The sequence below is a fragment of the Haemaphysalis longicornis genome, unplaced genomic scaffold (genome assembly GCF_048455015.1).
Source record: "Haemaphysalis longicornis isolate Haplotype H1 unplaced genomic scaffold, Haemaphysalis longicornis Haplotype H1 scaffold_1, whole genome shotgun sequence".
Taxonomy (NCBI): Eukaryota; Metazoa; Arthropoda; class Arachnida; order Ixodida; family Ixodidae; genus Haemaphysalis; species Haemaphysalis longicornis.
In genome coordinates, this window is record NW_027526203.1 from 235,220,354 (window position 1) to 235,230,635 (window position 10,282).

The 10,282-nt window shown below is 49.4% G+C and overlaps 1 protein-coding gene across 1 annotated transcript in view; it reads left to right on the forward strand.

Annotated features, from left to right (window-relative positions):
• The window catches only part of LOC144158205 (microtubule-associated serine/threonine-protein kinase 3-like), a 102,664-nt gene that overhangs the window by 76,461 nt on the left and 15,921 nt on the right, over window positions 1-10,282 (forward strand). The window lies entirely within an intron of this gene.

Sequence of the window (10,282 nt, forward strand, 5' to 3'; positions counted from 1 at the left end):
GAACGAAAAAAAAAATAGGCGCAGCTCGCACTAGTGGTGCGACGCTGGAAAAACAGAGGAGCTGCGGGTCTACCTAGATTCTTCCGGTTTTGCCATGATTTGCCAGGTTTTGCTTGATTTGCTATTAGGGGCGAAGCGCCTTAGAGGCTAAGGCTGTTGGCGTCTCCTGTCGTCGTCGTCGTCGTCGTCGTCGTCGTCGTAATCGTCATTCGTCTCATGTGGTCACGGTCACGGAATAAGATAAAGAGGAGCGCCGACTTCGCTCTCTCCGACTAGATGGCGCGGCGAACTGGCGCTGTTTAGCGCTGTTAATCGGTGTTTCCCGCGCGCCGGAGCCTGCTCAGCCAGGCGGGCGCGACGGCGGGACCCATTCCGCCAGCATTGTCGTGTGCTTCAGCGACACTTGTTTTGGGCCTGTTTTGCGTAGCTTCGCGTGCTTTGCGCGCTTCCTTCGCACGGGTTGACGAGCATGTTCGACAGCACCTCCTGGGTAACCACCACCTCACGGAATGAAGTTGTCGTACGGTAAAGATACCGCAAGGATTTCTTTGCAGGGCGGGAAAACTAAATGTACAAACCACATACAGAAATCTGACCACTGGAGAAACGCTACCGTTTCCGCACTGCGTGCCACGAATGGGAGTACTCCCGTAAATTGGTGAATACAAATTCGGTTGTGTTCTACATTTATCACAGGAGCCGACAGAAGCCAACTAGTTTTAACAACCAGCGCCCGCTACTTTTTCGCTTTTGTATACTATACTTACTGGCTCAAGCTCAGTATGAATGCTAACCATTCAGCTGACATGCCAAATTGTTTCAGTATCTCTGCTCGTGTCGCGCGGGGGTTTAGCGCCGAGCTTCTTTTCCTCTCTTTTTGGAACTGCATAAGACAGTGCGCATTGCATTATGCGTACTGCACACCACACTACTGTATAGTGCACTGCGCTCCTGAGAACTACACCCAAATTGTCGAAGGCAGCTTGCTCCTTGCTATAAAACGCACGTAAAACTCGGAGTGCTGCTTGCACAAAGATGACTGGCGCTAGATGCTCCAGAAGGCAACAATAAGTTTCAAATCACCTTAACTATTTGAATTGAATGAACAGCTGCTCCTTTCATAAGTTCAGACTAGTTGAGAGTATTTCCGTAACAACCGCAGCTGGGAACACTGGGGGACGCTTCGCGAAATACTTTCGTATCACGGCTGGCTCCACAGCACTTGCACCCCCCCCCCCCCTCCCTCTCCAACATGTGAACCTTTGCGACCCCTTAACACGCTGTCCAACTGTTGATTACGACACGGAGATACGGCATGCAGGTGGCAGACCTCCGTCGATGCTAACATTACTAAGATAGCGACAGGTGTGGATGTAAGCACATGCTGCAAATTTAATTTAAGTTTTTTAAAATTAAATTTAATTAAAAAATGCAAGCACTTCTTATGACGAAATATAGGTCATTATCCGGCTTGGCTCTTTATTCTAGAAAAACTATTTTCATAAACCAGGTCATCAGAACACGTTGCTCAGCAATGCATTCCGCGTTATCCGCTGGCAGCATCGACAAGATCACACCACCGCACAGTGACAGTGAACATCGGGCCCTAGTAACGACACCGGTTAAAACAATGATAGCGTTCGGAATTCTCCGTCGCCTAGTCACGCTGACAGCGCCTTTCCATATTCCTTGCGAGGCGGTAGCCGTAAATTTCTTGCGTGGAAATGTATGCATCATTGGCGCACGTCTATAGATTGCGGACGACCTTCGTTAACGTTGTTTGTGTGCAGAAGAAGCATAACTCGTTAAGCACGCGGCAGGATAGCGGGTGAGGTAAAAAAGGGCGATTTTCGCGCTCTATCGCGTTACCGTAAGCCGAATAAAGCTAGAGTGTATGTTGTAAGGTGCGGCATTGCTTATAGCTCGTTTCTTGTTTGGTTTTTCAGAAATCGTCGCCGAACGATTCCATCTTAGATTTGCTGGGTTAAATCGATATTTTTCAGCTCGCCTCGATTATTTTTGACTAAACATTCCTTGATAAAGAATAAGCGATGGTCACATATGTCGCGGTGTGCGATTACCACACGGCTCATTGCGGCAGCGCCCCGTGATTTGGATTCCGCGCGCGTCTCGATAGCGCGCGCAGTTTGACATGTTGGAGGGCAGATGTCGCGGCGGAAGGAAACAAGCCGTTGGTGAGAGCGAGAAAAAGGAGAGCAGTGTACAAAGGCACAACGATGGGAGGGTTGCAACAAAAAAAGAGAGCAAGGTGAAAGCAGGGAGGCCGGCGGCGCGGGGACATTATCGGCCCGCGCAAATGATTTTTCTTGGGCCACAGTCGGTGCTCCTCTTAATCTTACTGGTCACGGTGCTAAAACACCGGGAAACTCGTTTACACCTCGCGATAGAACGTAATGCGCACTAAAAAACACCGGGACACTCGTTTACGCCTTGCGCTGGGGCGCTTCGTAACGCGTACTAAAAAAAACATTCGGACACTCGTTTACGCCTCGCTCTACAGAGCTTCGTGCTTCAAAGACAAGAGACTTTTACAGCAAAGCTGTACTTGTACCCCCCAACAGTTTCATCTCCGTAGGCAAAAACACCAGGGCGCCAAGAATACACTTATACACTGCATTCTTCGCCCCTCCCCAGGTTTCACGTTAGTGGAGATGGCTTGGGATTTTTTGTTTTTGTTTTGGCATATTTAGCGATGCTCTTGCTAGGCGAGGCTAAGTGTTGAGGGGTGAGGCCAAGTTAAGCCGGATTTTACAAGGCCTCTCTGGTCGGGCCTCCACACTCACAGCGTGTCACTGGGGGGACGAAGCTGGGTCGACTCTCAGATCCGGTGATTATCCAGCCTTGCTCCACTAGTGCAAGCTGCGCCATTTTTCCATTTTTTGTGTTTTAGTAGCCCAGAAAAGACTATTACCTTTAAAATTGTAAAGTAGAGGTGCTCATGCGCATGTTACCCTTGTGCTCACACTCGAGCAGGCACGAAAGCCGGCTTCACTGTTATAATTACCCTACCTGCGGTGGTGCACCCTTTACAGGTGGCACTGTTTTTTTTTTCTTGGTATTTTTTTGCTAATGCCACTGCACTAAGCTCAGGCTTAAACATCTCCGCTGTTAAAAGCAAGTATTCTGCGCTGAACGAAGTCGTTTTGAGCGGGCTTTTAAGTTAAAAGGTGTATGGCGGCGGGCACGCGGGCATGCCCCACTAGGTATTTGCTAGCAACGCTAGTTTGCTTCATATCAGTTCCGTCAGCATGTATTTCACGTAAACGGGTTTTGATAGTTAAAATGAGTTAAATTATTATTTTTTGTTACGAAACTGTACCAGGCTGACAGACAAGGCAATTGATATGCTCTCCTTACATGCGCTTAGAAGCCCTCTTGAACGTGTCCTGTATTAGTATCGGTAGTAGTAACATTAGCAGTAGTGGTTGTAACAATAGTAGTAGTAGTAGTAGCAGTAGTGATAGTAAACTTTAGCGATGGACTCAAATTAGGCGGTTAGGAAGATCATAACTTTTCGCACCTAGATAGGTACTCGTCCGGGGTGCATAGCCCAGCCAAACAAGCCATTACGGCGAGGAGGTTTCTTCAGTTGGGGATAGAACCGCTTTGAGGCTGAGGAAGAGCAAGACTCAGTTTGGGTAGGCAGAAGGGCCATTAGGACAGGTTGGAGCTGAACGAAGTGTGAATTGGAATGGAGGGTGGGTTTTAATTTGTAGGAATCTATGAGCTTGCGAGGTTGACAGAATAGGATGCGGAGCCGGGATACGAGTGATATTTTGTTTTAGTTTATTATAGTCGTAACAACATACGTCCCAGAAGCCTTCAAACTTGAGTGAGTCATTCCATGTTGGAGGGCTGATCAAAGGGATAGAGAAGCGCGGTTATGAAGATCGCGGGTGAGCGGTAGGAAATTTCGGTACCAGTAATCTCGGAGTGACCAGGCATTCACCCCAAAGTCTCTAAGTGACTGTGGCAGATCGTAAGGCAGGGGGTGCCTTGTAGAGGCGATCTATTGGGTCTAGGGGTATGTTTCAACTTTGAAGAGGCGCGAGTGCGGTCCGGGATTCTGTATAGTGTGAGCCACAAGTGGCGGAGCATGGAGCTTCCTTTATTTCACCTTGCACTTATCTCCATCATGAAACACTTGGACCGTGGAACACTTTGCTTTCTTCCTCAGCTGTTCATCATCATCGTCGCTTGTGGAGGGACTTGTCCGGGCTGCACACGAAATAAACAGGCCTGACGCTACTCAACTGCATGTTTCCTTACAATAGATTCTATTACAGCGGGTTGGGGGAATTGTAGCAACATTGGGTAAGCGTTCAGTAAAGTTGTAATTGAAAAAAGATTTACGCCACCTAAACGTTCTCATGGATTCCGATGTTTGAATCCCACCTGTACGCATATGCCCAGAAATGACCTCTGCGCAACCTAATTTAGAATAAATAAAATAAACAGCCAATCCTTAAATCTTTTCAGGCGAATGTATTTGAATACCGGTCATAACAGCACGGGCATATTCCAGTTTAGGCCAAGTTAAAGTAGCCCACGAAAATGCTTTAACTTTAACCGGCGCGTTTCTGAGCCTATATATAGTTGTCGGCCTTTCCCGTCTAACACAGCCCACGCTGCAAGGAAAGGTCTTTGTTGTTGTAAAAAAACGAAGCCGATACCAATTTTTTTTTATGTCGACGTACGCATAGACGGACGAACGGGTGGACATCGATTACAGCGGGTGGGTAGCTGATACAGCAGCGCAACAAAATGCACTGACACGGTTCGCCAATAGGCGGACATAAATACAATTATAAGGGTCAAACAGGCGCGAAACGTGTTACGACACGAAGAGTTTTCAAAGAAGACTCAACCTCAAATAAGCAAAACAACTTTCAGTGCTCTGGTGAGCGGACGGCTTTTTCCCTTTTGCCAGAGCATGCTGCGCAAGGGGAGCGGGGGACAAGGGGTAGGGGTAGGGGCGGGCTCTTCCTGCCGTGCGTGCAAATGCCTCTGAGACGATACGTGACGCCGTTCGCAGAAGCTGTTAGATCCAGCAGGGTCCTTTCGCAGTGGTAGTTTCACCACAACAGAGACAAATCCAGAACTCAAACTACTCTGTCCCGGCGATAAAGAGCAAGACATGTGCGGAGAAAGATGCGTTTCCGCGCGCGTTTGCCCTCTCTGGAAACCGGTCCCGGCAGCGGTGAGCCACCCTCAATAAAGGGACCCTGCAACACTTACCATCGACTACTCGGAATGTATTGAGGGGTAAAGTCTATTGTCCCAGCGATTTCCTCCAGCAAGAGTTACGAAAATCCGTTCACTATCACCGAAACTACGCGCGATGAGAAGTCGCGCATAATTGCTCCCTCTCAACTCGACCGCTGTCAACGATGATGATGATGCTCATGATGATGCTCATGATGATGCTTAGCGGCTTCCCCTTTGTAACGGGGTGGCGTTGTACAGCGGCCTTAGTCGCAACGCCACTGTGCAACCACCTCGCCAAAAACAACACAAACAAAATATATAAAAATATATAAAAAGAAAAAGAAAATACCTTTACGAAATTTTTGTGCTAGTCTGACTTCTTTGTTCGCATGTCTTCCCAGATTGTTCTCTGCTCTTTTCCCACAAACATTCTAACCTTCTTTTACTAACCTATACTGCTGTTCAAATCACTTTTCCGCTAACCTTAAAGCCAAGGGCCCCAGGAGCTGGATGGCTCCCTCACTGAGGACTGGACGGATACTTTTGCACTCCGTTACAATATGTGGCATGGTTTCTGGCTCCTTGCCGCAGCCTGCGCATAGTTCTTCCTGTACCGGCTCGCGGATCAGTGTTTTTGTCCGCAAGCAACCCGCCTGGGCTTCAAAAAGCCATGCACTCCCTTTTGTATTATCGAAGAATTTTTCCCTTGTGATCTCTTGCTTCCCGATCCTGTAGATATCTAAGGACTTCTTCGCGTCTATTCTCTGTTTCCAGGTCGTTGTCTCTGATTGTTTCACTTCATTTTTTACTGCCTTGGTCGTTTCCCCTGCACTTCCAGGTTTCATAAACTTTGTCCTGAGCCTTCTGGTTCTTTTAGATGCGAAGGCATCTCATTCACTCGCCTTGTCCCTGCATCCGGCGTCGTTGTCGGCGTCCACCGCTCCCCCATTCTCCTCGCCGCGCCAGCTGCGCTCTCCGCCGCTCACCCCCTCTCCTCTCCGATAGCGAACACTCTCTCGCGACTCGCGAGGGGCATTGGATTGGATTCGATTGGCTTGGCTTGGCTTGGCTTGGCTTGGCTTGGATTGGATTTGGATTTGAATTGGATTGGATTAAAGTGGATTGTGTTGCGTCATAGCCACGGCAGACGCACTGACGCCGGCGCGTCCCCTCACCATCATGCGCGCTATAAAACGCGGTGCCTGCGCCGCTCCGCTCCATCGTTCCAGCGCCGTTCTTCCGCTGTCCAAAGCTGCAACGTGAACCCCCTATGCGTCGCATCTACACAGGGGTTCCGGCGAGGGGTGGTGGGAGGTTTCCTCCACTGTGTGTCCACGCTTTTCATGTAAAGATACCGTAACACTTTGGCAGCCCATCTCTGATCATCAATATTTCTAAGTCGTTCGTCAAAACATATTTTAGATGCGACTGCATCTCATTCACTCGCCTTGTCCCTGCATCCGACGTCGGCGTTGTTGTCGGCGTCCGCCCCTCCCCGATTCTCCTCGCCGCGTGAGCTGCGCTCTCCGCCGCTCACCCCCTCTCCTCTCCGATAGGGAACACCCTCTGGCGAGGGGCATTGGATTGGATTCGAATGGATTGGCTTGGCTTGGCTTAGATTGGATTGAATTGGATTCGAATGGATTGGCTTGGCTTGGCTTAGATTGGATTGAATTGGATTTGGATTGGATTGGATTAAAGTGGATTGTGTTGGATTGTGTTGCGTCATAGCCGCGGCAGACGCACTGGCGCCGGCGCGTCCCCTCACCGTTATGCGCGCTATAAAACGCGGTGCCTGCGCTGCTCCGCTCCATCGTTCCAGCGCCGTTCCTTCGCTATCCAACGCTGCAACGTGAACCCCCTATGCGTCGCATCTACACAGGGGTTCCCGCGAGGGGAGGTGGGAGTTTTCCTCTGTGCTTCTCTCTCTTCAAAAGAGGCCCATCCCATGATCATGCCTCATTTGTTGTTTTACTGTGTGCTCCTAATGCCAATCGACCTACCACCCTCTGATTTACTTCTAGCCCTGATTGAATCTTTGATTTGACACACACTACTGCGTTTGAAAAGGTGAGCGCTGGTACCATTACTCCCTTCCAGATTCCTCTCACTACTTCACATCTGTTATATCCCCAGAGTGCTCTATGCTTCATGATAGAGGCGTTTCTTTTGCCTTTCATTCTTAAAAGCTCCTCATGAGTTTTTAGTACGCCTGAGCTTCGTTTATCCATATGCCCAGATATTTGTATTCCGTTACCCATGGTATTGCTGCTTGTTGAACGAATACCGATTCGTTACGGGCGTCGTCATTAAAAACCAGAACTCCCGACTTTGCTGTGCTAAACTGTAACCTTAGTTCAGTGGCTTCTTCCCCACATATATCTGTGAGTTGCTGCAGACACTGTTTGCTATCTGCTAGAAGTACTATGTCATCTGCATATATCAGTCCCGGGATATGTTGCAAAGTTGACCAGCGACAGCCAATAGGACAGCCATGGCCCAAATGACGTCGTTTAGGCCATGCCAGGAGTGCATAATGAGGAGGACTGAAAAGAGTGCGGCTGGTTTTTCCGCGTCTTTGACGGCGATTTGCGTGCTTACCGCTTCACGTGCAAGTGTAATATTTGGCTCAGGTATTCCTAGCCGTGTAATCTAAACGTCGCGCAGGTTTACTTTCACTGCACAAAGAGTGTTGCAGGGTCTCTTTAAGGCCACAAGACCAGTTTTGGAGAGAGAAAAAGCGCATGCGGAAACGCGTCGCTCTCCGCACGTGTGGTTGCCGCCGAGCACCGGCGGAACATCTCAGGCTGGTTCATAGCAGCCGTCACCTCCGGCAGTGGCCGGTGTAGGTCGAGACACTTTACCATCCCGTACTAAAGAACGTTGAGAGAAGCCCGAAAGCTTTCTCAAATCAAAACTGCGTCTAAAGTGCGCCAAAACCTCCGCTAAAAGTGCGTCCCAAACTCGCTGAAACTGAGTCCAGTCGATCGTCTAAACCTTCAAAGACCCAAATCGCAAACGAAGAACGAATCCATACGACGATTTTTCGCGCTCTAAGTAAAAGCATCTACGGACGATCTAAATGTATACCGATGCGTTGTTTGCGAAATAAAGGGATACTATTGTACCCGCGATCTATGCCATCTAGAACCGTTCCTTTTTCGCAATTTTCAAGTAACCGTTTTGACACCATGGAAGCCCGGTTTCACCCACGTGCCGTTTTTCCAGCGATCTTCTCAGAGCTTTTCGGTCCACCAACCAGTCTATGGAGAAATGCATTAGTATTTTTGACAGGACGCTATCGGTTCCCCGAGAACGCTTTCGCTTCAAAAGTACAAAGGGCAAATACGTGCTAGAGCGTGCTGCTGCGGTTGTTGCTGGGTTTGAGTGAGAATGAGACAACTTCGGTGTTTCGTAGACCGTTGACAGCGAGCAGTTAGGATTGCTTAAACCAGATTGTGTAGCAGCGCCCCCTGGCCTTTGGCCGCTTCGGTTTCCGCCGTGTACCGTCATTGTCCGCTGCGAAGTGCGCCGTTAGCAAAATGTTAGGTTGTGGCTAAATGCAACAGAACGTTCGCAAAAGCCTTCCAATGTACGGAAACACGTGAATTCCCTGGCGCGCCACCATTGCCAACAGGGGGATTGGGTGGCTGTGGTGTTCCCTCTGAGCTTGTCAGCATCAGTCATGTGCCCCATGCTACAAGCAGAGGGATAGGAACGATGTGTAAGGTGAAAGTGGATGAGTGGCGGTGTGCTGCGGGAAGTCGATGTAGTTTTTCACTGTCCTTCTACCCTGGTGAGCCAGAGACAAGCGGGCAGCTTCTTTGAGAGTTAGAAGATAATGATTGCAGGAATGGTGAGGAATATTTCTGTGTGATAGCCGTCGTTTGAATGGGTGGACGGAAAGTTGGAAGTGGCTCTGTAGAGAGTGTTTAGTGATGAGCAAAGTTTGCTGAGATAAGCTCGAGTAAGAGAGCGATATGGTACGAATTGACGAATGCTTTCGAAACGGATGGCATGCGCTGATTGCACTGCTGCTGATTCACTCAGTGCACCTTGGTATTTGATCCACCCAGGATAAGGCGCGTCATTCGGTAACAGGTGTGCATCTCTTTCAGGACAGCTGATGTGTTTTCATGGCGACTATACAGCGAGGGCACGTCATTATTCCCTTGGAGTATTGAACAGGAGTTAATGTATAGACGAAGAGTTCCTACCGCGATCGTTGATAGCGTGCTTTGGTAAGCGCGCGTAGCACCCGGAGATGGCTCCTGGCCTTCTTGAAAAAGGAAGGACACGATGGCGCGAGTCGCTGTTGAGCGCGTTCCGCCTTCCTAAAAGCCCGTGGGAACACCAGCAAGTGATGTCACCTACATAGAAAATGAGATATATAGGGGGGGGGGGGGGGCGGGGGGGGGGGGCGGGGACGATGGCTAGCTCTTAGGCCAGTGGGGCCATACCTATAGGATGTATAAGGTGGGTAGCAACACAACGTCATGTAGTGTGCCTCCTGGCTGGGTTGCAGGAGCGGCGACAGTGTCGTATAAGCGAACTGATTCTGTGCGTAGGCATTGTAGGCATTGTCGTGAAAAAAAGGACCAGATGTTGCCGCAGGCTGCATAGACGTCAACTGCGACGAGTACGTAAGCCTGGGGAGGTGAAATGTCGAGAAAGGTGCATTCGAGAAAAGAAATAATTACTGTGTGGAGACGAGCTAGCGGATGCCGATGCGTGTGTGTAGGAAAATATAGGCGAAGATAGCCCTGAAGGTTGGCCAGGGTCATCCATCCATCGTCTTTCCCACATAAGATAATAGGGATACGAGGCGAAGGTCTTTAATAGTGGGAGGTTTACAAGTTCGGGAGGGAGGGCAGTGGGCGACAAGCTTTAGTCAGCCAGTAGACCGGCTTCTGACGGTTATAGGAGGGGAGAGCCTGTCCGGATCTGCCGGATTTAGTAGCAGCTTGTATGTGACACAATCTTAGAAATCGAGTTCTAACTCTAATAAGTGAGACCAGCGTCTCGTTCGTTCAGCGTGATTGGCCTATGTGTA